General features: G+C 40.9%; 1 long non-coding RNA gene across 1 annotated transcript in view; it reads left to right on the top strand.

The window, feature by feature from the left end:
• Window positions 1-13,232: 13,232 nt before the first annotated feature.
• Window positions 13,233-24,541, top strand: part of LOC109308155 — a 30,825-nt gene continuing 19,516 nt past the window's right edge. Inside the window, exon 1 of the long non-coding RNA XR_002100507.1 lies at window positions 13,233-13,478. This is a non-coding gene — a long non-coding RNA (uncharacterized LOC109308155). The remainder of the gene's footprint in view (window positions 13,479-24,541) is intronic.

The raw sequence follows: 24,541 nt of genomic DNA, 5'->3' as shown, positions 1-24,541 counted from the left end.
TTTAGCATGCATTATTTGAGGATTTCTGTCGATTTTGCAAGCATTAATTAATCTTCATAATTCTTCTAAGGTAATTGCATGATAGGATGTTCAACTTCTTCCTGGAGAGTTATCTTTTAAAATGCATAGAATAACCTTGATGATCTGCTTCATGTTTTGTTTCCCAGTTAAACAGGTTCTAATGTTCAAGGCTATCATTGAATGCATAATCCATTTGTGTAGTAATTTTGCTATAAGCATATATGATGAAGTGCTTTGAAATAACTTGAATACAAATATGTTACAATAGACTACAAGAGACCTCTATTCTTGTTCCTTTTAAAGACCTTAATAAATTATCCCTTGGGTACCATCTCTATGACTGAGTTCTTGGCTCCCAAGGACAAACTTAAATGGCTAAGTCTAATTAACCAAGGTAGAATATGTAATAGAAATCTGTATCCCAACGAAAAGCATTTTAGTCTGCTTGTTGAAGCATTAAAGAAACTGGTCAGTCATCATGATGTATGATAAATGCTGAACTGATGAGGTTTTTGATGATCAGTGAGATTCTGACAAAATGCCCTGCATAAACCTGGTTGAGCATCAGACTTAATTTTAGGAAAAACTTCCACACTGTGAGAGTAGTAAGGAAGTGCAACAAGTTGCCTAGAGAAATAGTGGTTACAAACTCTTTTCAAGAAGATGCTTGAGTGGTATCACTTGGGATGGCTTAGGAGCAGTGACTCCTACATTTGTCCAGAGTGTAGGAACAAATGACTCTGAGAGACCAAATGACCATGAAGGACCATCTAACCCTATAATGATTTGAGTCTAGTGCAGTAAACATAATAGCATATAGTCTCAAACACCCAAAGGAAACAAAATCTCATCACTTTCTCTGTGAATCTGTCCAGGTGGTTTTCCCATCTTGATTTTTATAATTGCTGAAGTATGCTCTATAGCAAAATCCTAAGAGAAATATTTATGTTTTATTGTGCAACCTTGAAGAACTGAGATATTCTCTTTAAAAAGTTGATTGATTTTTCATGGAAGAGGTTATCTTTGATTTATATAGCTCCTGATGGTAGCTTTGCTAAAGCTTCTGAGTAATCCAATAAAGATCATGTTAGGACTGTGCCATTTGCATTTCCTACAGTAGCTGTCTTTGCAGATCTTTGTTTATGATTCAGGAAATGAGCTAAATGCTTCCTTGGTTCATCTGTAATCGCAAAATTTGTTGTGTGATAACAATAATATCCTGAATTTTAATAGTGTAAGTAGTAAATCTAAAGCAGTACACTGCCCTATAATTCTTACTATGGTATTGGGAGTTTGGGGTGGGGTGGGGGAAAGGGTTGGTGGAGGGTTTTTTTGTGTTTTTGTTTTAGTTGCTCTTTGCTTAGAGGATTTGATTCTTAGATCCTGCATTAGTACTTGGTCTATTTTTCTTTTTACTAAGCTGCCACAGTAAAATATATTAGATTATGGAACACCTTTCACACAGATAGGCAGCATCAGTCTCTAACATACCTAACAATTAAAGGATTAGAGGGCGGAAAAAACATAAAGTTGAGTGGCTTGCGTTTCCAGAATATCTGTTGAAATGCACTACAGCATAGCACCAGATAATTTAAGTTTGTCTCTAGGGATAAGTTATGGATCCCTGATTTTTTTTTTCAGACTTGGAATCCCTACTCAATATTTTCAGTTAGTCTGTCTCAGCATATTCTTATTGAAAGGCTCGTAAGGCTCTTCGTCTTGGGAAAGACTCCATAGTACTAGCTGAGAATGGGAAACCCACTTTATGCACTTACACATCATGTAATGATGATGATGATTATAATGCCAATAACAATCTGAAATAAAATATAAATAATAAAGGAACATAGAATGGGAAGGGGGCTCCTGGGTCACTGAGTCCACTCCTCTGTGTTATCAAGCAGTCATGTTTCTGAGGAATCTCCATAATTGTCACACAAACCCCCGGACTAAACAGAACAGCAAGAACACCTTATAATATGCTATACATAGTATGTATATATATTATTTATTAGAAAGATCAGAGATTTTGCTGTACTTCACATGGCATGGAACCATATTTTTCTCAACTGGATTCTTCTCTTAAGATATGGATAACTGCATTCTTGTACTTTGGCCCTGGAATGTACAGAATATGCTGAATGTAGAACTACATCAGAAGGAGGTACATTTTTTCCGGAGTAGTGTAAATTATAATTTAGCAGAAACTTTTCCTCACCATATATTTTACTTGTTTTGTTCTGATCTGTTTTTTAACTTCATGGCATACAGTTTCTGCTTGCTCCTAAAAATTCCCACATTTCGATCCTCCTGACAATCCCACCATTAAGGTAGCTCCCAAAATGTAAATCTCTCCTTATTTATAGGCTGATACTTATTCAGCTACTACTGCTGAAATTATAATTAAAGTAGTGATACCCAATGTCAACTCTTCAGAACCCAGCATAATTCATTATGACTAAGCTCAAGAAGAGAGGTGGTTGTAGTCAGTAAGCACATTGCAAAGCAGAATGGGATCCAGACATCCCTGTCTGACTTATTTGTTTTCATATTTGTCTTGGTTGTAAAGAAATCCCCTTATTTTGGGTAGATTTTTGTCCCTCATGCTGTAAACCTTCAACCTTCATAAAGTATGTGTGTGTGGTTTAAAACAAAACACAAAACCAAACTCAGTACTGCAGGAGTAGGTAGGAATTACAGGACACCTGAATTTATGTGCTTGATAAAACAACTCTAAATTATGAATGAAGAACCCAACAGCTCATATTCTGAGTAACAAAGCCAATACTCCTTCTATGTTCCCCCAATTCCCCTTTCTCTCCTCCCCACACCTGCCTCCAAAGCTTCCTATTTACTAAAGCTCAGACACTGACTGCTGGAAATGCTGAAGTTAATGGAGTTATGATAACTTAAAAAACATGAAAATTTAGCACTAAATGTCTGAGAATATGAATCTATTCTCAACTTTTTTTTTAAATGACATTTTAAAATCATAATAGTATCAAAGGGAACAAAAAAACCTCTGCTCTAAGAGTTTGAGAACAATCTTGTTGAAACAAAATCAGCCCTTCAGATTTAGAGACAAGGACTAAAGACATGAGATAAAAATGTCAAGGCATTACTGTTTGAGAAAAATCTTAGTTTTGTTTACTAAGTGTTCTGCTTTCTCTGATCTGCTGTTTAGGGAGGGGGAAGGGTTGGCATGTCTCCACTGTTACAACCTAAAAAGAGTAGTTAGGGAAATTTCTGCCATTTGTGAGCTTCAAGTCAGAAACGATGGACAAAGCTCTTTTGTTCTTACTTAAAGTCTCTTAAGCTTTGTTAAAGATATAGTCAAATACTTTGTGGAGTGGAGGCCAAGGGAGTTAAGGGTACAACTTTTAGGGGTGTGTGAAGTGGGGCCTATTTGATTCAGATTTGGATTTGGCCTGAATCAGGAACAGTGATGCGATCTGTTGATTCGGATCACTGTCCCTGATTTGATTTGGCTGAATCCGAATCTGAAGATTCAAAGCTTATCTGGAGAATCAGTGATTCGGCAGTAGGCACAGCTTTAAATGATTTTTCTACATACTGCTAGGTACCAGCGCAGCTTGTGAATGCTGTAATGCTGGGGTGGATGGAGTGTCCCACAGGAGTGCTGGGGAACTCCCCACATGCTTGGCGGCAGACTTGGAAGTGGACTGGAAGTACTTTCAGTCCACTTCTGGGTCCACCAGGGAACGTGCTGGGGGGACCTCCCACGCCTCTCCAGTTTGGCAATCCCCAAAGGGGGGACACTGGATGGCCCACAGACTCAGGAGGCACCAGTCGAAGTACTTCTGGTTCACTTCCTGGTCTGCTGCTGAGTGTGCTGGGGAGCCCCCCATGCTCCTGTGGGACACTCCATGTACCCCAGTGTCGCAGCATTCATGAGCTGTCTGCTACCTAGAGGTATGTAGAAAAGACATTTAAAGCCGTGTCTATGTCTGAATCTCCAAATCTCTCCAAATTAATTCGGAGGCTTTTGATAAGATTCAGAGAGATTAAAGGGTCCTCTGATTTGATTTGGAGATTTGGCCACTGAATTGGGCTGAATCTCCACCAGATCAAATCAGAGACCGAAGCTTCGTGCAGCCCTAATAACTTTCACACTTAGGCACTGGAACCTTGTTGTCCATGACACATTTAAGAAAAATAAATGAATTATTTATGGAATAGATTTTAGTGAAGTTTAGGAATTAGGTTGAGAGAGACAGGTGAGACCTGAAATTGTAAAAGCAAAAATATTAGCATTTCAAGATGGTAAAAAGTCTAGAACTGTTCTGAGGAGAACTTGAGGGGAAGAAAAGGGCTGGGGAGGGGTGCCAAAGAGTTTTAGATGTAACATATTTTTAGCTCCAGGTCAAAATTTTCTTTCATGCTTTTTGAACTTATGCATATGTGTACACTGATACATATTGATTGACTTACTATAATATGCCAAGCAGCTTAAATAATAGGAATAAAATAAAGTGAAAGGGGTGTTTCTTTGAAATTGGGATCTTTGGCTTGAAACGCATCCCATGGCTCTGTCAGTTCCACTGATTGAACTGCTGACTAACTGTACTTTACTAAGGGGAGAAGATTGCTTTTTATGATTCTTTTTATATAACAGCAACACTTTCTCCTGATAAAAGCTCATAGTAGATCATCTTTTCTGTTCATTGAGCAAATCGTTATCTAGATAGAATTCTCAAGGCTTTCACTGAATTTGGCACCATATTCTTACATCAGAATATCAAGTTATGGCAGGTGTTTATATATCACTGGAGGCTTTTTAAGTTGGACCCTCTGTCATTAGTTCAATATAATCCTGCCTCAACCTTCATGCCCAGAACATTATAGGTTTGATCTTGATGGAAATTATATTTCGCAGTAAATCTATCACAAACAAATGATATTCTTACATTGGTATTGGTCCAATATTATATACAAGTGTCAGTCATAGTGTAGGAAGTGTTGTTACCAGATTTGCCCATTACTTTGGGGTGTGCTCATTTATTAGGGATACTTTTCTAGGGTCTTGGTAATTCTATCAATGTGCTGCTTGTGTTACTTGTGTTTCTATACAGAGCTGTATATCTCCCTTCTCCAAGTCCTCACCCCCAGTGGAGCTATCTTGTGGGACTCAGTTTCAGTGGGGCTGGTTTCATCCAGTCACCAAATCAGTCATACACACAAACATACACAGATTAACGTGACACGCCTGACCTGGCCGGTTTGATCAGCATGGACCGGCTGACACCCTCATATGCCAAGAATCAGTTAATCAGAGCAACAATAAACTACAGTCAGACATAAGCACAAAGTTAAACAGAATACCTCTGAATCCAGCTGGGTGTCCAGCTGACATCCTCATTGGCCAGCATTCAGTTCATTAGGGCACTTCTGAGCCAAACTGGGTCAATCAGCCTGTACAAGCTGATCTCCTTATGTGTTTCAAACTCAGCACATCCCAATCTTTAGCTTCTTGATGAGCAGACCCCAAAGTATTTTCAGGCTTCACAGGGATCTTTAGCTTAGGTAAAAGGAGCATTGCTGCAGAGCAAGTGGGGAAGGAGAAGTGGTGAAGGAAAAATATGCCCAGTTACCACCAGTTTGACTATAGAAGTTATTTATTGCTAAGTATATGAAATATATAATGGTATTAGTAGTAATAAACATGCAAAGGAAAACAAACACAAACAATTACAATATTACCCTGGTTTCACTAAGTATGTGGGGAAACTTAGCTCAAGCTTAACTAATACAGTTCAGGCTCAGAATTTTATGCTTAAAGAGAAAAGAGAGAGAGAGAGAGCACTGGGATCTCACCAGTCCAAGGCACTCAGGTTGCAAAGCTGACAAGTCAAGTTCTCAGCATGATTCTTGAATGGACATGATCTGTTTTGTCCAGCCTCTCAAGAAGAAAGTGGGTGGTGTCAGAGAGACTTCTCCTGAAGCGCACACACTGCTGCTTTTTACAGATTTTTATATCCTGGTTTAGCTTTTTCCAAGCATTCTCAATAGTGTAAATCAAATTGTCTTTTTTGTTGACAAGGGGTTATCTGGTTTGGAACATCTCAGGAAACTGACTGATAATCAGGAAACACATAAGGTTAGGGAGTAACCAGACATTTAGGAGCCAGCTTGAAATTCCTATGGATAGCAGATATACTGATGGGATACCTCCTGGTTTCTTCAGACACAATAAATAGCTTGCAGCATCAGGGTTTTGGATTTTTACTTGCTGTGAACAAGCCTCAGCTTAGCATGACTTTTCCAGATCTTACTATAGTCTTTTAACAGACTTAAGGCAATTATTGGAGTGTCCATAACCTGTTGTGGAGAGGACTTCCACCAGTTGTCCTGGGAAAAGTATGACAGCACTCGTGGTCAGGGCTTCAACAGGCCGGATGTTGTGATGAACCCTTTACCATTGTTCAAACATTGCCCATACCCCTTCTGACTCAGTGTCTTGACTCAGCATTCTCTAACCCGGCAACCAAGTTTTAACCAATTAAGTTTAAATAGGCCTCCCATAGTGGGACCGGGGAATGTACGGCCCAAGATGCCTATAACTTACTTCTGCTTAGAGGTGTGTGTGTGAGGGATGGGGGTGGGGAAAGTCCTTTGTAAATCCAGATTAGAACTGGTCTGATAAACGCTGAGCTGGGTGTGTGGGTTGATTAGCATTTGGAGCACAGATTCCCCATCATGCAGTGCTCCCCTGCTTCTCTGATCCCAGAATTCACTGCAGCTTGCTTCAGGCTTTCTGTTCTCCAGCTCCCATTTAAATGAATGGTCATCTGGTTCCATCTTGGATGCAAATGAGACCTAGGGCAGTTGTTTCACTCTTGTCACCCTTATCTGGAGGGTTTTAGGTGTGTCTCTCACTGCATCTTAATCAGTTTCTTTTTAGGTAGAGGAGGGGAGGAGGGAGGGGATACTTTCTGAGTCAGTCTGCGTTCTGTCAGGGTTCCCCAAGAACATAGAGATGAGAGGTAACAGCGTATAATTGTGGCAGGGCACTAGTAGTGCCTGCCACTTTAAGGACTGGGCCATTTTGAGGGTGCCTGATTAGGGTGGCCATTTTGAGGCCCAGCTCCCTGAGCTGAAAGCAGTCTGTGATTAGCCAGCAGAGGAAAAACATTCCTCTGCTGAGCTCTGCCAGGAACACCTTGGAGGTAAGGGTGAGGCTATGGGGATGGCTTGGAGGCCTCATTAGTCCTGGGCATGACCTAAAACTGCACCCTGATGGGGCAGAAAGGCGTGTGGTAGTGTGGCAGTTCCCATGTAAATGCCAGAAGTGAGCATTTCCCCAGTGTAAGGTGGGTTGCGGCACCTTAACTTCAGCCCCGACCTTTGGGTGGGTTATATAATGCAGGGAAGGCCAAGTAAGCTTCTTGAAGCTCCTGAGTCTGCTGGGGTGAGTGATCCTGTGGGGCCAGGCATACTTTGTGAAGTACCTGAGCCAGGAATGGGGGACCCCTGAACCCTGTGGGCAGGCAAGAAGCTTAGACCTGACCCAAGGTACCTGACTGGTCCATGATGGGGCCAGGACCCAGAGAGGGGTCAAAATAGCCAGGGGCCCACTGTGAGGGTTGCCCATAGAGCAAAGAAGCTTGGGGTCCCAATGGGCTGAGATCAGGCCAGGGCCTAAGGAGGAGCTGAAGGTCCCAGAGAGGGGACCACAGTTAATGGGCAAAGGGAATGACTGTGTTTAGCTGCCTGGAATGTCATGTGCAAGGCTTGGGCCACAGTATAGGGATGGAACAAAGCTGTGGATACCCCCTAAACATCAGGGTTTGAAATGGACAGTGTCTTGCCTGATTAATATCCTAACACTATTACTTCAAGGTGTGGCGGGCGAGTGAAGTGGGAGGCTGGCCCATAGACAGAAGGCAGGCCAGTGCTAGCAGTGGGCATGAAAGCTTGCCCCTGTCACAATAATCAAAGTTTTAGTATTTCTTTTCTCTATTTAGAAAAAAGTGAAATATATTATTGATATGTTGCAGCAATAAAGACATATTTTTGTATTAGTAGCTAGGAGGGTTAATAATACCTATTAAAGTTAAAATGTGTAACTGGCCCAACAGTTTTAAAAGAATCATCTGAGGGTCTCTGATCCCACTCAGTTTGCCTTTTAACAATTTTTTGGCTATTGGGTCTAGAGACTGGAAAAACCTAATACAGTACATAAAAGAAGAGAAGGCAAACTGGCTGAAATGGCGTTAGTACTGGGCAAATCCACGAGAAGGCTGATTTGGGATTGAGTCAATAAAGGTGAATAGCATAGCAGCAAGTTTAACACCAGTCAACATTACTTTGTGTACTATAGATCTTGTCAAACTAATTTGATATATACTATAGAGTCTCTAGGAGGTCTTTCAGAAATATGCGCTGGGCCCAAGATTAGTTTATATTTTATAAAAGATTTGGTTGAAGATGTAAAAGCATTATTTCTAAAATTAGTAAATGACACACATGGGAGTGGTGAATAAAATGCTGAGGACAGGTTAGTTTTAAAGAGTGGTTTGCACTGTTTGGTAAGGTGTGCTTATATGAAGAAAATGTGTTTCAGTCAAATATAAGTTGTTTGTCTAGGACTAAAGAATACAGAGCACACTTAAAATGGAAAATAACATTCTGGAATGCAGTGACACTGAACAGAACTTACTGAATTGAACTTTAATTCATAGATCAGCACTGTAGCTGAGAGTGAACATAACACTTCCTTACATAACTAGGAAGTATCAAGTAGGAGTATGGAGATGGTATTAAAAATGAGCAACATGTCTAAGTCGACATGGGTGTGATATATTATTTTTAAAAGACTAGATCTTGAAAGAAGAGTAACTGTGGAGCACTGTGGTCTATGTTATGGAGGAAGTCAGACTAGATCAGTAGTTTTCAACCTGTGCTCCATGGACCCCTGGGGATCTGCAGACTATGTCTAAGGGGTCCGTGAAAGATGACTATGGTCAATCAAAAGTATGTGAATACCCACACTTACAATTCAAAGTAGTCTGTACCTCCATTCAGAATTTCTGAAAGGGTCTGTGTCTCCATTAGAAATTTTTTAGAGGTCCATAAATAAAAAAAGTTTGGAAACCACTGGACAACGTGATCATAATGTTCCATTCTAATTTTAAAATGTATGAGTCAAAAAGGAGTGGAAGTTATAGGTTTCCAAAAATGAGTGATAGAATAAAATAACAATTTTCCATGGTAATTTTTCAATTAATGGTTCAAGAATGATTGTGAAGTATTAAGACTGCTCCATGAAAACATTTCACATGCTTTAATCCCTCCTAAAAAAGAAAACTAATACTCTTCAATAAGAAGAAACAAGGATTAAGCAAAAACTCTTAACTAGAATTAAAAGCTTTTCAACCGCTCTGTAACGTCACTTTGTTTTGTGATACACAGCAACTTAAGTGCTACTTTAATTGCTTTAATTATTAGCAGCCTAGATTTCAGTTACTTTTTTTTGATGTAAAAAGGTCCTCACGGGTGTTGAAAATTCCCTCCTGTTAACTTTCTTCCATGACATTATTTAGTGAAAGTAGCAAAGTGTCTTTACTAAAAGTTCCCCAAAGTGTCTAAGTGGGACAGTATTACAGACTGAGTAAATGGAAAAACAAGCATGGTAGTGAAGATGCCACCGTGACCATTCATATGGGGAAGATGCTAATGAAAATAGCAGGCCAAATGGGGATTAAGAAGCAAGTTAGAGATGTAGGCCAACAATTTTAACATGAAGTACCAGAGCTGAACACCTAAAGCCAAATGTTAGGCAACTAATAAAAGTGAGTTGATATATATAGGAGCTGAACAAACCACAACTCCCAGTGACATTACACTGCCTAGGGAATGCTCCACACATCTCAAAATCTAGCTACTTCTATTCAGTAGCCCATATTGGCATATTGGTGTCCAGCTTCAGGTACCACAGTTTGAAAACACTGCCTTTAACAGACATACATGTTGCTTGTGATTATGCCTCTGCAGAAACTTATGTCTAACCATGTCTTTTGAAGTAGATTGGCTGGATCCCTGGTGCTAGATTTAAAAAAAAAACCTGGGATCAGTTAGTGCACTTGAATAAAAGAGGTGCAATGGCTATCTCTCTAAGTAAAAGGTATTTCCTTATGTGGTTTGCATATGCATACACAAAAAGTTTTAAAAGAGCAAAGACAGGTTATCTGTCTGCCCCCCCCCCCCCCCCGCGCTTCCCTTGCCCTAGCAGTCGGTCTTAGTGAACAAAAATGTATTTTAGTGCATGTAACCGCTAAGGCCAAGTTACTCAAAAAGCCAGAGATATGTGTTCATCCTTAGGGCAAAGGGAAACATATTAAATATGTGCAAAATGTGTTCAAATATTTAAAAAAATGGAAGTTATGTTTAGGACCTGAGCCAAAGAGCACTTTTTTCTCTTGACTTCATTAGACATTGGAACCTTAAGTTTCTTAATAGATAAAAGTTTGGAATAAGCTTTAGAATGGTACCTATTTTGTATTGATTGGTTAGTAAGAGCAGAGCTTTACCTCTGATTCCCCATGTAGGAAAGTCAAGATACGACTAGAGATTCTTTTTTAAACAAGCAGTGAGAAATTCTAAAAGATATAAACAGGGTATAGAAATATTAACTAACACATTTAGTCAGTTAATAGAATTATAATGAATTAGTAAATTGTTGGAATTAAAGCTTGACTGGCAGAGGAATATTATAACCTAGTTGATATTGCTACATAGTGATAATGGGACCGATTTCAGGATGCAGGGCCATGAGATAGACCAGAAGGCTAAAATAAAAAAGGTAAAACATAGTTATATATCAAGGGAAATTTAGAGGATAAGGAATTGAAACTGTCGGCTACTGAGAAATATAGTGAATCAGTCTTCACTGAGCCAGAAGCTAGAAGGCCTAATGAGCTAATAATAGTGCACATGTCAGACCCCCAGGACAAGAGAGACATACAAATGATACAGTGAGATAAAAAGGATTGAGACACTAAAATCATTGTAAATAACACTTCTCAAAATTAATTGGGGAAATATTAGAGATATTTGTTATGATAGTAACCATGGTCATCAAAATGTTGGGGGCTTTCAAAGCATTACATTAAGGTCAAAATGGGGTGACCTACACGCTACCAAATGTCTTAGTGGTCTAAGCTTAACTGTTTTCCCATCAAAGGGGCTGGGAAAGGGGCACTCATTTTTTCTGTGGTGTAGAAGCAGGATCACATTTCATTTTGTGGGATTCTCCTTTTCAATTCTGGGCCTTGAGCTGCAGGTGAGGGTTAATAAGGATAAAATAATAGGATGGGGCTGTACCTGGATAAATTGGAAGATGGATTGGTAGAAGGCAAAGGAAGGTTACTTGACTTAAGGTAAAACTTTCACTTCCATGACAATGTTATAATGGAGGCCTACGGGCCAGGTTTAAACATGGTGTAAATCAGCATAAATCTATTCAAGGTAATCTAATTATATCTGCTTATGTTATGTGAGGATCTGACCCTATGCATGTAATTCTCGAGGTTATTTATATAATGATTTATATATCAATGCTTTTCAGTATGCTACTGGATGGGACTTTCATTTATGAAAACTCATTTAAACTGAGAGGCAAGGATTTCTTCGGGTGATATCTTTTATTGGACCAGCTATGGTATTTTTCCATAGTTATGTCTTCTGGCCTTTGGATTTGGAAGCTTGTCTAAATTTATCTCAACTACATAGTTGGTCCAATAAAAGATATCACCCTAAAAAAATCTTTGCTGCTCATGTAATTTCTGGACCATCATAGCTATATCACTTATTCTACCTTAAACTCAGAGACAGCTACCTTGTATAAAGAAGAATCTTTTGGTGGTTATCTTGGCCAACATAATCTAAGATCTTAAAATTTACACTGTATTTTTTCTTTCTTGTGCATAACTCATAATAGAGGTTATACAGGCCAGACTGTAGCCTCAGTGAAACCCATTCTTCTTAGTGGGGATCATGTATGAGAGATTAATATGAATGTTGAGGATCGAATAGAATCTCTCTCTCTTGGTTATGACAACTCTACTAAGCTGTAAAATGGCAAACATGTCTCTGATGCAAAGATTCTCAATCTTGATAATCACTTCTCAGCAGAGTACCAATCTGCAAGCCCTGGCTGCTTGCATTTCCTTGGCATTGTGGGATATTAACCTGGGTGTTCTGGTTGGAAGTAGCTCTATTCCAGTGGTTTTGAACTTTTTTAAATTTGAGGCATCCCTTGAAAAATTCCAGCTCTTAGTTTTCACTCGTTTTTTGACTACAGAAAAGTAAGAGAGCAATTCTTCTGTTGCAAAGAACTCACAACAGGCCTAAATGTTTTTGACACAATGGCTTCCTATTTGAAATCTCTGGGTTTATATTGTGAATCATCTGTGCACATCCAACACTGCTAACATTATGTGGCACCCTGAAGCAGCCTTGAAAGCACCTCAGGACACCCCAGGGTGCTGTGGTACTTTGGTTTAGACTTGGTGTTCTATTCTTTCTTCACCACTTTTTCTTGACCTTGAGGTTTTCACAGGATTTTATCTCTACCAACCTTTCTGAAAATAGTTGTATGATTTTGCCAGAAAAATGCTGCTACTGCATTGCTCTCCAGAGGCAGGTGCACTTCACAAGAGACTGAAGTGAAGTTAAAGCTGTAAAGTGTCCAGAGCTGAAGCACCATCATGAAATACATAAATGTAAAATACTGTGATTGTAAGGTAGTATTTATTTTGTGAAAAAATGAAGGAAAGCAAAATTCAAACATGTTCCACATGAGAAGCACTTCATCAACATCATTATCACCACCAACAGCAGCAGCAGCAGCAGCAGCAGCAGCAATCCCTTGCAATTGAGGATGATTGTCTTCCATGATTGCCTTACCTGTGGGAGCAAAGATGGCTGACAAAGCCAATCCAGGATTGACAAGATCTGTTGCAACTTGGGCATGTTGAGAGAGACTTACAGAGTGGATGTCAATATGCAAGTATTATGTAAAGGGAACAAAGCATTTTTTTTTTAAAATTAGTCAACAATTTACAAAATTCAACTGGGGTAATGATACTCTGGATTTTTTTTGCATCTGCCTTCCAAACCACTATAAATAAACCATCTCATCTATCCTCTGCTTTTTCTGGTGACATTTTGTTACAAAAATGCCTCTTATTTGTAATGTTACTCAAGTCACGAGCAATTTTATACCAGTGATCTCAATAGGAGAATTGGTTTTTCAGCTCAGCAAACTAATCTTTCTGACAGTGAAAAATAAGCACTATGATTGTTTGTTTCTTTAGTGGCAATGAAAATGCAGAAAGGTGTGGTGTTCTCAACAAGGGCAAGAGTGGAACTGAAAAGCATTCAAGTATTCTGGAGATATGCTTGAATGCTTCTTTCCAGAAGGCCTGTACAATCAGGTAACTCTGCTTTTTTAGGGGAAAAATGTTCTTAAAGTACATGCTGGCCCTGCCATTGTGCTGGTGGAGAACTGTACAACATTAAATGTTTTAGCTAGTTGCCTCCTTACTGCCATGCTCAGTTGTTGATTGAATTTGATTGTCCTATGTGTACCCAGCCTCTTGGTTATTATTTTCTTTCAGAGTTTAGATGTTATTGAAATTGGGTAAATTGTATGAATTTCTTTGTGGCTTTTTACTTTAAAAAAGGACAAGACAGGGTAAAAATAGCATTTATGACTAAGCAAGCATACTTCTTAAGACATTATTTGCCAACCAGCTACTCACTGAGAACTTTGCCTGTAATATGGATGTTGAAAAGTTTTGTTTTCAAACTGAGAGTATTTCCAATATTTAACAATTCTTTAAAGAAAACCTGCATAGATATTTTCTTCTTTCTTCTTTAAAAAAATAACTTTGTGAAAAAGATTGAAATAAACATTCTATATTAACTAAAAAAACCCAGAACAACAACGAAGGACCAGATTCTGGCTATCTTTGCTTCAGTACACAGATCTCCCCCCCAGGACTCAGCAGACCCCCCTCAGTGCGTGCAACAAACAGCCAAAGTAGGGCTTTATTTATATAAATGGAGGTGATGAGGCAGCCTGGAGTGGAAAGTACCCTCTCGGTGCATCTACATAAGACACTAACTGTGCAGTAGCCTAATTCTATGGTGCAGTAGCAAGTGGGGCAAAAACCATCCTAATATGCTACTGAGTCATAGTATTAGGCTACTGTGCAGTTTGCATCAGTAAAAAGCCACATGCTGGTGCTACTGTGCAGTAGCGCCAGTTACTGGGCATTGATTTAGTACTCGGTTATACAAGTACTAACTGTAATGTGCAGTAACTATGGCACATTAATGAGCATACCACTCACACTGGTGGTATGTGTACCACGGTTTGGGAACCACTGGTTTAAAAACCTGATAGTAGTCAGTAGCCATGAACATACATTCATTTCTAGTTTTCAGTGAGAGGCACCGTACAGGCATTCAGCTCAAAGCAACTCCTCTCTCCTGCTCTCTATACCTTTACCAGACTGAGGGAATCCTGGGCTGGGGAAGGAATGGAGATCAGCCACTGCTCCACTCTTGCCAGTCCAGGGGGAGAAGGGAAGCAGAGGTAAGACACCCTGCAGCCTCCCCAGCTAGGGATCCCTGGGTTGGGGAACAGGCAGGCAGTATTTTCCCTTGTTCTGCTCTTGGTATCCAGGAGTGGAGAGGAGGGAGCAATGGGGCAAAGCCCCCAGCCCCTTCCACAGACCAGGCAGTCCCTGGTCAGGGGAAGTGGCAGAGACCAATGCTCTTGTGCTGTCCTCCCCGTAGTGACAAAGCCCTCACCCTATTCCTCAAACTGGGAAGTCCCTGGTCTGAGAAGTGTGTGTGGAGCATTATTGCAGTGGGGAGTGGGTGAGGAGCATTACCCCAGTGCTCCACTGCTAGTTTGGACCAAACTGGGAAGAAAGTGTGCAGGGGTTCATTCTTGTAAGAGAGGTTTCTCTCGCAGGGAGACCTTCCAAGTAGATTCTTCTTCCTACTGAAGGGGGCATATGTCTCCTGGGAAGTTTCTGCTGGGAGAGTGGCAGTTGTCTCAGAAGAAACTTTGGGCATTTATCTATATACTTTTTTGTTCGGTGATGAGCCGGAGATCTGCCACTTCGGAGCAGACTCGATGAATCCACATGTGAGCTGATGCACACTGTGCTGTACTGCTTGCAGTTGTATATGTGGCAAAATGTGTGTCAGCATGCAGAAAATGGCAGCGGTGCACTTCTGAGCTAAAGTACATCCAAGGTGTTTTAGTTCAAAAGCATGCCATTGCCATTTTCTCAGCGCTGATGCACATTTCACTGCTTATACAACTACAAGTGTCGCAGCGTGGACACGTTTCAAAGCACCTGGCACTGTGGCACTTACACATGTAAAAATGCCCATAATGCCTATATGTATCCAGTGTCATACTTGGGATACTGGAATTTAATCCATTCTGGGATTCCAGGTGCTCCTATTCAGGATATCTTTCATATGCAGGCTGTACCAACAACACTGGCAGAAGATGGCATCCTTTACAACTTCCCTTTCACTTTAAAAGCCATGAGGATTATGCCAATATATGGAGCATCGTTCATGTGCTGCAGTGAAGGAGAAAATGGCTCTCAGTACAGATTAATAAGGCCCATCAGTGCTGTGGGCAGTATGTTGTAACTTCCCTGAGAAACCTTTGGCAAACAACAGTTTCCTTTGTCTTGGCCACTGGACTGGAAAACAAGCATTCAGTTTGGATTGGAATGAAATGCACTGTTTCTATTTTTTTACCCCCTAGCTTAAATGGTAAACCAAAAATTTTCCATTGAATTTGATATGCAATGTTCCATTTGACCTGATTTGAACTGTTTTCTTTCAAAGTTTTTTTTTTTTAAATTAAAACAAACAGATTCACTAAATTGACGGCAGGTGGGAGGCTTGGGGGAAAGGGAGGGGGCTGGTCCCCTTTTACACAGTTGCTAGATCTCTCACCCAGGATGTGGGAGATCTGGTTTTAGTTCCTTTGTCAAACTTACATTTCTCATGTGTAAAGAGAGTGCTCCATTCAACAGGTTATAGACTGTATGGGACAGGAAGTTTCAAGATCGTTTGTTTATGTTGCTCCACTTTGCAGAATTAATCAGATGTTCAATGGAACAGGGAAAGGACCTCAAGTGTCCCATCTCTCAGGATTATTCACCCTTCTAGTAAATGATTACCCTGTTGTAAGTTGGCAAAGTAGTCTATTTCATACAAAGTGCGACAGTTCTCAACAAGAAATTGAGCACACTACCTCACAATGCCCTATGGCAGCCTGTTGGTTAGGGTTCTCATTCAGGAGGTAGGAGATACAAGGTCAAACAGTCTCTGCTGGGTTTAGGGCATGGATTTGAATCCAGGTGCAAATCCCTCAGAACGGGGAATTGAACCTTAATCTCCTATACTATGGGTGAGTGCTGTAACCAATAATTACCAAAAAGAAGGGCAGCCTCTTTCATGAATCTAGCCTTTCCTTCAGTATTTCATCTGAAACACTTCATCAAATCAGCAACATTTATGAATAATTTTGGCATAATCAAAACAGGACCTTTTGGAGCACTTCATTTGCTTTAAAATGTTTTCTCAGCACAGCTCCTAAGGGCATAGACTTTATTGATGGGAATGAAAATTAAGTATGTGGGATTTTGTAATTCCCCAAAATTTAGTGGTAGGAGCAGACTGGTCAGTTAGGGTCTGAATCACTATGCTGGGCTTTGGTTATGGTCCTTTGTTGATAATGGTTTCCTACACAGTGGTATAGTGGCTAAAAAAATATCACTACAGTGACAGAGGCATGAGCCCAACCCTCACTCTGGATTCATGTCAAAGTCCGATGTCAGTGAACCTGACTGAATGGCTACTTGGCCTTTGGGGTGGAGAGTCAATGGCAACCATGAATATTGCTAGCCATACTACTGTTGTGCGTATTAATGGATGCAGAAACTGACATTCTTTCAAATAAGCTCAAGTAACTTAAGGGTGCAGGTAGATGTTAATTAATCTATGTAATAGCTGTCTTTAAATGCCCATGATGGAGTTATTTTCTGATTGACAAGCTAGGTTAATGTAATGTCCACTAACCTTCCAGTATAATCAAATAGCTAGAGAATTGGAAGAATAGTCTGAATAAGAGCTATCCAGATTATTACTGAAAGGGCAGAATGTTGAGAGAGACAATTTGATAAGAAAGACCGCTTTAAATATGACACTTTTTAAAATATTGCCATGTAATGAATAATGCATGGTGTTGTTATATGATCTGATAAACAAACATCTGTCAGGGATGTCTCAGTTCACTGCCTCAGAGATGAGGGATGGAGTAGGTGACCTCTTTCAGGAATATGTCTATGATTTTTGTGATATTATTATGTTTTCATGTATGCTGGTTATGTCCACAGGCCTGATTCTGCACTTAGAATCTGATTGGTGCAAGTCCTTGCATAGAGATGGAGTTTTATGACTTCAGGGTATAACAGGGAGCTTAGTGCTCCTGTTACTTGAAGGGATAAACTTCAGCTGATAGAACCCATGCAACTGAGTAGGGTCTAGCTTGAACAGAGAGGGCAGGAAAAAACACTCCTGGCTAGGCATTGAGCTGCCCATTAAGGCAAAGGGGCACACCTGTAGCCACTTACGGAAACAGTTGACAGGAAGAAGGCAGGGCTTGGGGAGAATATAAGCACAGAGCCTGAGCCAGGGTGGGTAGTCTGGCCCTGGAGTTTGCTGAGGAAAGAGATCCAGAGCAGGAGGAATGCAGAGGAGCTTACGGCTGACACCTGGGGAATTCAAGAAGGTGCTGCTTTGGACTTGCTGGTGCTGCTAACTTAAAGGGAAATACGGTTCAGGGTAAGGGGAAGCTTTGTGATACAGCCAAGGAGCTGGTGTTTACATTTTAGCCAGGCTTATTCCTGTGCTATAGTTTATCCTGTGGGCTGGATTGGGACTATCAAGGGTGGAGAATGTCTCAGCAGTGCCCTAACCGGTCAGCAACAGGGCCGGGGGGCCCAGTGCCTGAGCTGGGTAGAGATACTGAGGCCAAGGGACCCAATCCAATGTAGGTGTGACAAGGGATGGAGCCTAGAAGCCAGGTCTGACACAGTGGGCCTGGTCTGGAATGCCCAGCAAGAAGAAAGGGGAAGAAATGCCCCAACAAGGGGAGAGTGATTGAACAGTGACATCAGCAAGGCATGGGTATAGGGGGCATGGTTGGGTCAGAAGGGCCTATCTAGTGCGAGGGCAGATTGAGATCAGCAGAGTCCAAGAGGGATATGCTGGCAGAAGATGGATAGGGCTTGCTCTAGGACCCTTGGACAACCTCCCTTTTCACATTTTAATAATTCCAACAAAGGCATGGCAGATGAAGGAAAGAGGGAGGGTAACTTAAAGCTCAAGCAGAGCAGGAGCTGCATGGCCATGAAGGGGCTTGTTACAAGGGCCATTGCAAAACATGCGAGTATTTGGCACATAATGTTTTCTTTGCAATTCTCTATAGATCATGATTGCCTAAATTAGTGTAAAAATAAATTGCTTGCTGCTTAATTGTATATTATTTGATTGGTCAGGGAGTTCAGGAAGCTCACAGGAGAGACATTTGTATATCCAGTTCATGAACTATATGCTATTGGTATAATTATTCAGAAAGATTGTATTACAATGATCAAAAATCTTTGGTTTTTAATAGTCATATTTCACTTCATACCATAAATATCAGCACTATAGTGTATACATCAAAAATTATTCTTTGATTTGTTTAATACTATTTTGAATTCTTTTGCAAATGAAAATTGTACCTCTTTGTAATGTTGCTTAGATTATATAAAATATCTGGTGTACATTCAAACTGGAAAAATTAGTAACAAAATAGGTTGTCAGGATTATAGATGTGGAACAAAGTGGCAGGGCACCAAGCACAATGGGTCCTGGCTCAGGACTGGGACTCCTGCATGTGCTACTGCAAAACAAACAAATAAGCATAATGTAATTAGCTTATGAGAGACCCCACAATAAGTAATTCATGTTTAGATCTGCTTGAATCCGATGGCTTTAACGTTGTGGTGTAAACAAATAAAAATTGGGTAGTTGGGCCTCTTTTAAAATGGAGAATTTAACTGACTTCAAATTAATATGTGGATTACTCTTGAAATGAAACCAGTACTGCCAGGCAAATCTCAAGCTAGTACAGCATAATATTGACTCTAACTACTGGATAGTAGAAGTGCATCATATGTTCATACCTAAAATGTGAACATGGACAAAATTCCATAAGGGCTAAGAGAAAATACAGCTATGTGATACACAGTTTATATGCCCACAACTATACACACTAGATATAATGTGTGCTTCTGTATAATTCAGGGTATATCAGGTAAAGAAGAATGTGTATTTATTCTACTATTTTCCTCAACATCTATCACCACTTGCCAAGTATCTTCCTTGGAACATTTAAGATACTAATGATTTTAATGCAAAACTGAACAGCTTAATGGGCTGAACATATTTAATGAGACCACTTTAATTGCAACTTTCAGTATATCTTCTTCATACACTAAACACAACACTAAAAGCCCTCATAAAGAGTTGATAATAACAGAAATGTTTTATAAAGAAAATTACTAAAGTTTTTCTGCAACTTTTTTGAAGATCACTGGTCACAGCTTCTGAAAATACCTATAGTGGTCAATTAGTTTTGTTACCTCGAAGGAGAAAACCAAAACTCTGTGGGGAGATAAAAATGTCTTTAATACTTCAGTGAACACTACCTGTATCTGTGTCAGTGTCATAAACAATTCATGAAACTACCCCTTCTTCTCCCTCAAAAATATTTTTCTATTTGTTATTGCTAGGAAAAATACAGAGGAATGTAGCATTCCCAATGATTTGACAGTGATAAGAGTTTTGTTAACAATATCACAATCCACAAATTGATAGTTACTCCCAGAGACATAAAAGGGGAACAGATTGCACATATTATTCAAAACATGAATAGCTACTAACCAAGTTAGAAAGTTCACATTGCAGCTCCTCGTTTTTTTTACTTGCAACTCTGGGACATTACATTCAGGTCAGTTAGATACATAGGTACTCAGGGGCAGATAAATAGAAACAATTAGTATCTATTGATGACTGTGATGCGGGTGAAAGCTAATCTTTCATGGTAGGCAACCTGGATAATTTGAAAATGTCCATAGCAAAGGCAGGATGTCGAAAACCTGGACACAAACAAGGATTTCAGTAGAAAGAAAATGACATCTACATTTACACAGACTTGTAGCAGGCTTTAGTTTCATTCCTTCCATTTCACTTGAGTGGTACTCTGTAGCTAAAACTGTGTGTAGTACTTAAAAAAGTTAGGGACATTCTTTCTGTACATTCCTTTCACTTCATATCAGTGTGAAATAATGCGAATTGAGTTTTATGTTGGGTTCAGTGGTAGGCTCAGTGATGTTGAAAATTAATTAGTACTGGGTATGATCAACTAGATTGCACTCGATTGTAAGACTAAGATATACTTTAAGTAATGAAACAGAAAACACTGGAAACCTGATTAAGCAAGAAATTTGGGTAATGTAAAAATAAGAGATTAAAACATGAACTATGAAAGATTGTTGTACATAACAGTATATAGGTCTTGCCATGTATGATTCAAATAGATTGTGTATTATTAAAGAGAGACAGACATTCTAAGGGACAGAAAAAGCAGTTAATATTACCTTATCCTATGGGACAGATATAAATCAGAAAGGCTTGTGATGGACACACCAATTCAGTGATAATGCAAATGGGTGGGTCTGTTTCTGAAAACCTCCACCAAACTAGAAACAAATCTTTTAAGCTTTGATTTTTTCCCTGTTTCAGTTTTGTATCTTGTTCAGCCATGAACAGAAATTCCAAATATTGGAGAAAAGGTTGTTATAGTTAGGGATCTACTGAATTTGAGGAGGTGACTGACCGATTTTTCAGGCAGATCCCTGGCCAGCCACCATCTTCATGGGCTAAGTGTGGTGCACCCCTGTCCATGCCTCTGACTGGCCAATGGGTCCTGGCAGTCCCACCCTTCCCTGGGGATTGCCAGGTGGCCCCAAGCCACCACGTAAATTGCTTAATAACACATCACTTAATGGCTTCTACAGGCTTAATCTGGGGATTAAATCCACGGAAGCCATTAATTGATGCATTATTAAGAAGTCTAAGCACTAAATTAAACTCTACACTGAACTATCTTGTTACAATAAATGTATGCATGCCATGAATTGTAACTAATATCAACTACATACATGTTATTAATACCAACTATATAGACTTTATTAACTAATACCATCTAAGCACCTAGTTAAACTCTAAACTGAAATATCTTATGAAAATAAAGCTGTACACAACATGAATTGTGACTAATGCCAACTATATACACTTTATTAAAGGACATTTTAAAAAGGAGATTACTGAAACTAAATGCTAACCTAGAGACAGGCAGCTCATTCTAGCTATTAAATATGAGCATGCTGCATCCAGTCACAGTTGCTGCAGACTTCTTTTGTCTCTGTAGGGTGAACATGTGTCCGTATACTGATTTGGCATGCTCAGCATCTACTGGGTTAATTGGAGTGGTGAGGCAATGTCTTGTTAGGGCATAAAGATATCAAGACCAGTCATAGACAGAGTGCCAGAACATAGGCACAGGTACAGGCATGTGGTACTCTTTGATGAAGTTCATGTGAGCAGCACAGTACAAGCAATATGTAAGCAGTCATGTAACCTTACAAAGAGTAGGCCAGTGTGAAGCTAGTATTCGCTTTGGATGTAGATTCAGTTGATTCAGGGGACAGTGATTTGATTCGGTGATTCAAATCACTGTCTCAAATCGATTTGGTTGAATCTCATTTGGAGATTTGTCCACCACCAAATTGGCCAATCTCCAAATCAAACAGGCCCCATCCCCCACCCACTCTCTCAGCTTTGTCAATGACTGCCCCACATGGCCCCAGCCTCCTGGCTCTTTAAAAAAAACCCCCAAAAACCCCACTCATTGGCTGTTGCCAGGTGGGGGGGGGCAATCCCTGCTGTCCCCCACTGCCCTGTGCTGCATGGGAGGCTCTGCCATGAGCTCCTATCCCCTGCCCACTCTCCCAGCCCCACCCTCCCATGGCTGCCCCACCATGCCCCAGTGTCCTGGCTTTTTTTTTTTAAAGCCCCACAGTTACTGGCTCCTGCCAGGTAGGACGTGATCCCCGCTGCCCCCCACTGCCCCACACACCATGCAGGGCTCTGCCATGAATCCCCAGAAGCCCCAGTGGTGACTGCAGGATCTGGTGAGTGCAGGGCTTTTTGTTTTTAAAGAACCAGAAGCTGGGGCTGGGCGAGGCAGCCATGGGAGAGGGGGCTGGGAGAGCGAGCGGGGAATGGGGGCTTGTGGCAGAGCCCACTATGCAGTGTGTGACAGTGTAGGGCAGTGGGGATTGTCCCCCACTGCCTGGCAGCATCTGGTGAGTGTGGGCCTTTTTTATTTTATTTTTTTTAAGAACTGGCAGCTGGGGCTAGGTGTGGTAGTCATGGGGGGTCGGAGCTGGGAAAGTGGACAGGGATTGGGGGGTGCTCAAGGGGGTTGGGGGAGCAGGCAGGGGATGGGCCCTGACAGAAGTCCTCCCATGGTTCCCTCCCTCCTCTCCTAGCCCCGCCCCCTGCTTAGTGGTACAGAGTCTGGCTCCAGCTCTCTGAAGCAGCAAGCAGGGACTGCCCAAAACTTCGAAGCTCTCCAAATCTTTTCCGAATTGATTCAGAGAGGTTCAGATCAATTCAGACCTTTTTATTGGTCTCCTGATTCGATTCAGATTCAGAGATTTGGCTACTGAATTGGGATGAATCACCTCTGAATTGAATCAGCACTTGAAGCTTTGCATAGCCCTAACAAACTGTATGTAAGAAGTCATACCTTTTACCCAATCCTGGGATAGCCTTCAGTAACTGAGGGTCACAACTCAGAACAGGCACCTGGTTGGGGTCCAAAATGTGAACAGTATTAAGAAAAGGGGCAGCTGGTTGCCTGACCCATGGTGGCAGTGATGGGTCATGTTTTAGTACAGGTTCAGCTTCACAGCTATTTCCTGGAGCAGGTCTCTTCTCCACTGGTTTTTATGAGGACAGCTTGACAGTTTTTGCAGTGCCCTGTCTTCTCCCCATATTATCAAATCCATCAGCTCATGGGCATAGTGGATCACAGCCTGGCAGCCTTCAAACTATATTAGGAGCTCCATGACCTGGGTGGCATTGTCAGCCACAAATATCACTTGATCTTGAACATTGCCTTGCCCTGAGAGATGGTAAAGCTTAAGCATGCACTATGTACTAGGTATGATTTCCCTCTCCTTGCTCACAAACTGCTGGAGTGCTGCATATGCTTGGTGTGGTAATGGACCATATTGAATCACAAATTCTACCATGTGAGCACAGGCTCCAGTGGCAGCAGCACAGTGCCATGTGAGTCCCCACTTTGACTGGCAATGGATTCCCTGTAGCGGACCTTATGGCTTGGGCAGTGCTTGAAGGAATACACTAGGTTATCTACATTGGGGAACTGCATGCACCAAATGTCACTTACCAAGCACAGAATGTGCATATTGCAGGTGACATGAACAGCACTGGGCACCATTCTTTGGAGCACATTGGAGAAATCCTTGCATGTGTACATGGCATTGTCAGACAGGAATGCTGAGATCTGGTTAAATTCTATGCCACAGCTGACAATTACTTTCACAATGGCTTGAGACACAGTAGAAACAATTGACAGACATAAGGTAGACTGTATTGTTTGAAACACAGGCAGGTCCCAGCCTGTCTAGCTACCCAGTACCAATAAAATGTGCAGCACGTGCTTATCTTGAATGTCAGTGGCGTCGTCAGCCACAATGGCAAAGGTTTCATGCTCTGCCAAGGCAGCCTTTGTGCATTGTACATGCAAAGCAATCACTGCAGGGAGATCATGCTGGTGAAGATTGTTGGCACATGGAAAACTGCCAGCATTTGGCATGTTTTAGTTCAGGTGTTTAGTTCACCCTTGACTTTGGGTGATCAAGTTTCTCCAGTGGTATATTTGCTGCTGTGAAAGCCTCTGTGAGGGCAAAAAGGCCACCTATCAACTTGCCAAACTGCTTTCTGTAGTCCTTTTAACCCAGAAGGCTATGTTTCTTGCTCTGACCTTCAGCCTCTGCAACAGCCTCATGGCTTTGGCTTCATGTGGGCCTCAGGCTCTAAGTGTTGATTTATGTTGGTTTTCCTTGACACATCCAGAGTTACATTGTAAGTGGTACAAAAAAGTCTGCCTCCATCTCTGTGCAAGGTCCGTGCAGGATGGTCCAGTGCTGAAATGGATTTGGCATAGTTTCATAGTTTCATAGTAGCTAGAGTCGGAAGGGACCTAGGTAGATCATCTAGTCCGACCCCCTGCCTTGGCAGGAAAGAGCAC

This window comes from Crocodylus porosus, unplaced genomic scaffold, assembly GCF_001723895.1.
Source record: "Crocodylus porosus isolate Cpor-Errol unplaced genomic scaffold, CroPor_comp1, whole genome shotgun sequence".
Classification (NCBI taxonomy): Eukaryota; Metazoa; Chordata; order Crocodylia; family Crocodylidae; genus Crocodylus; species Crocodylus porosus.
This window is presented reverse-complemented; position numbering and strand designations above follow the sequence as displayed.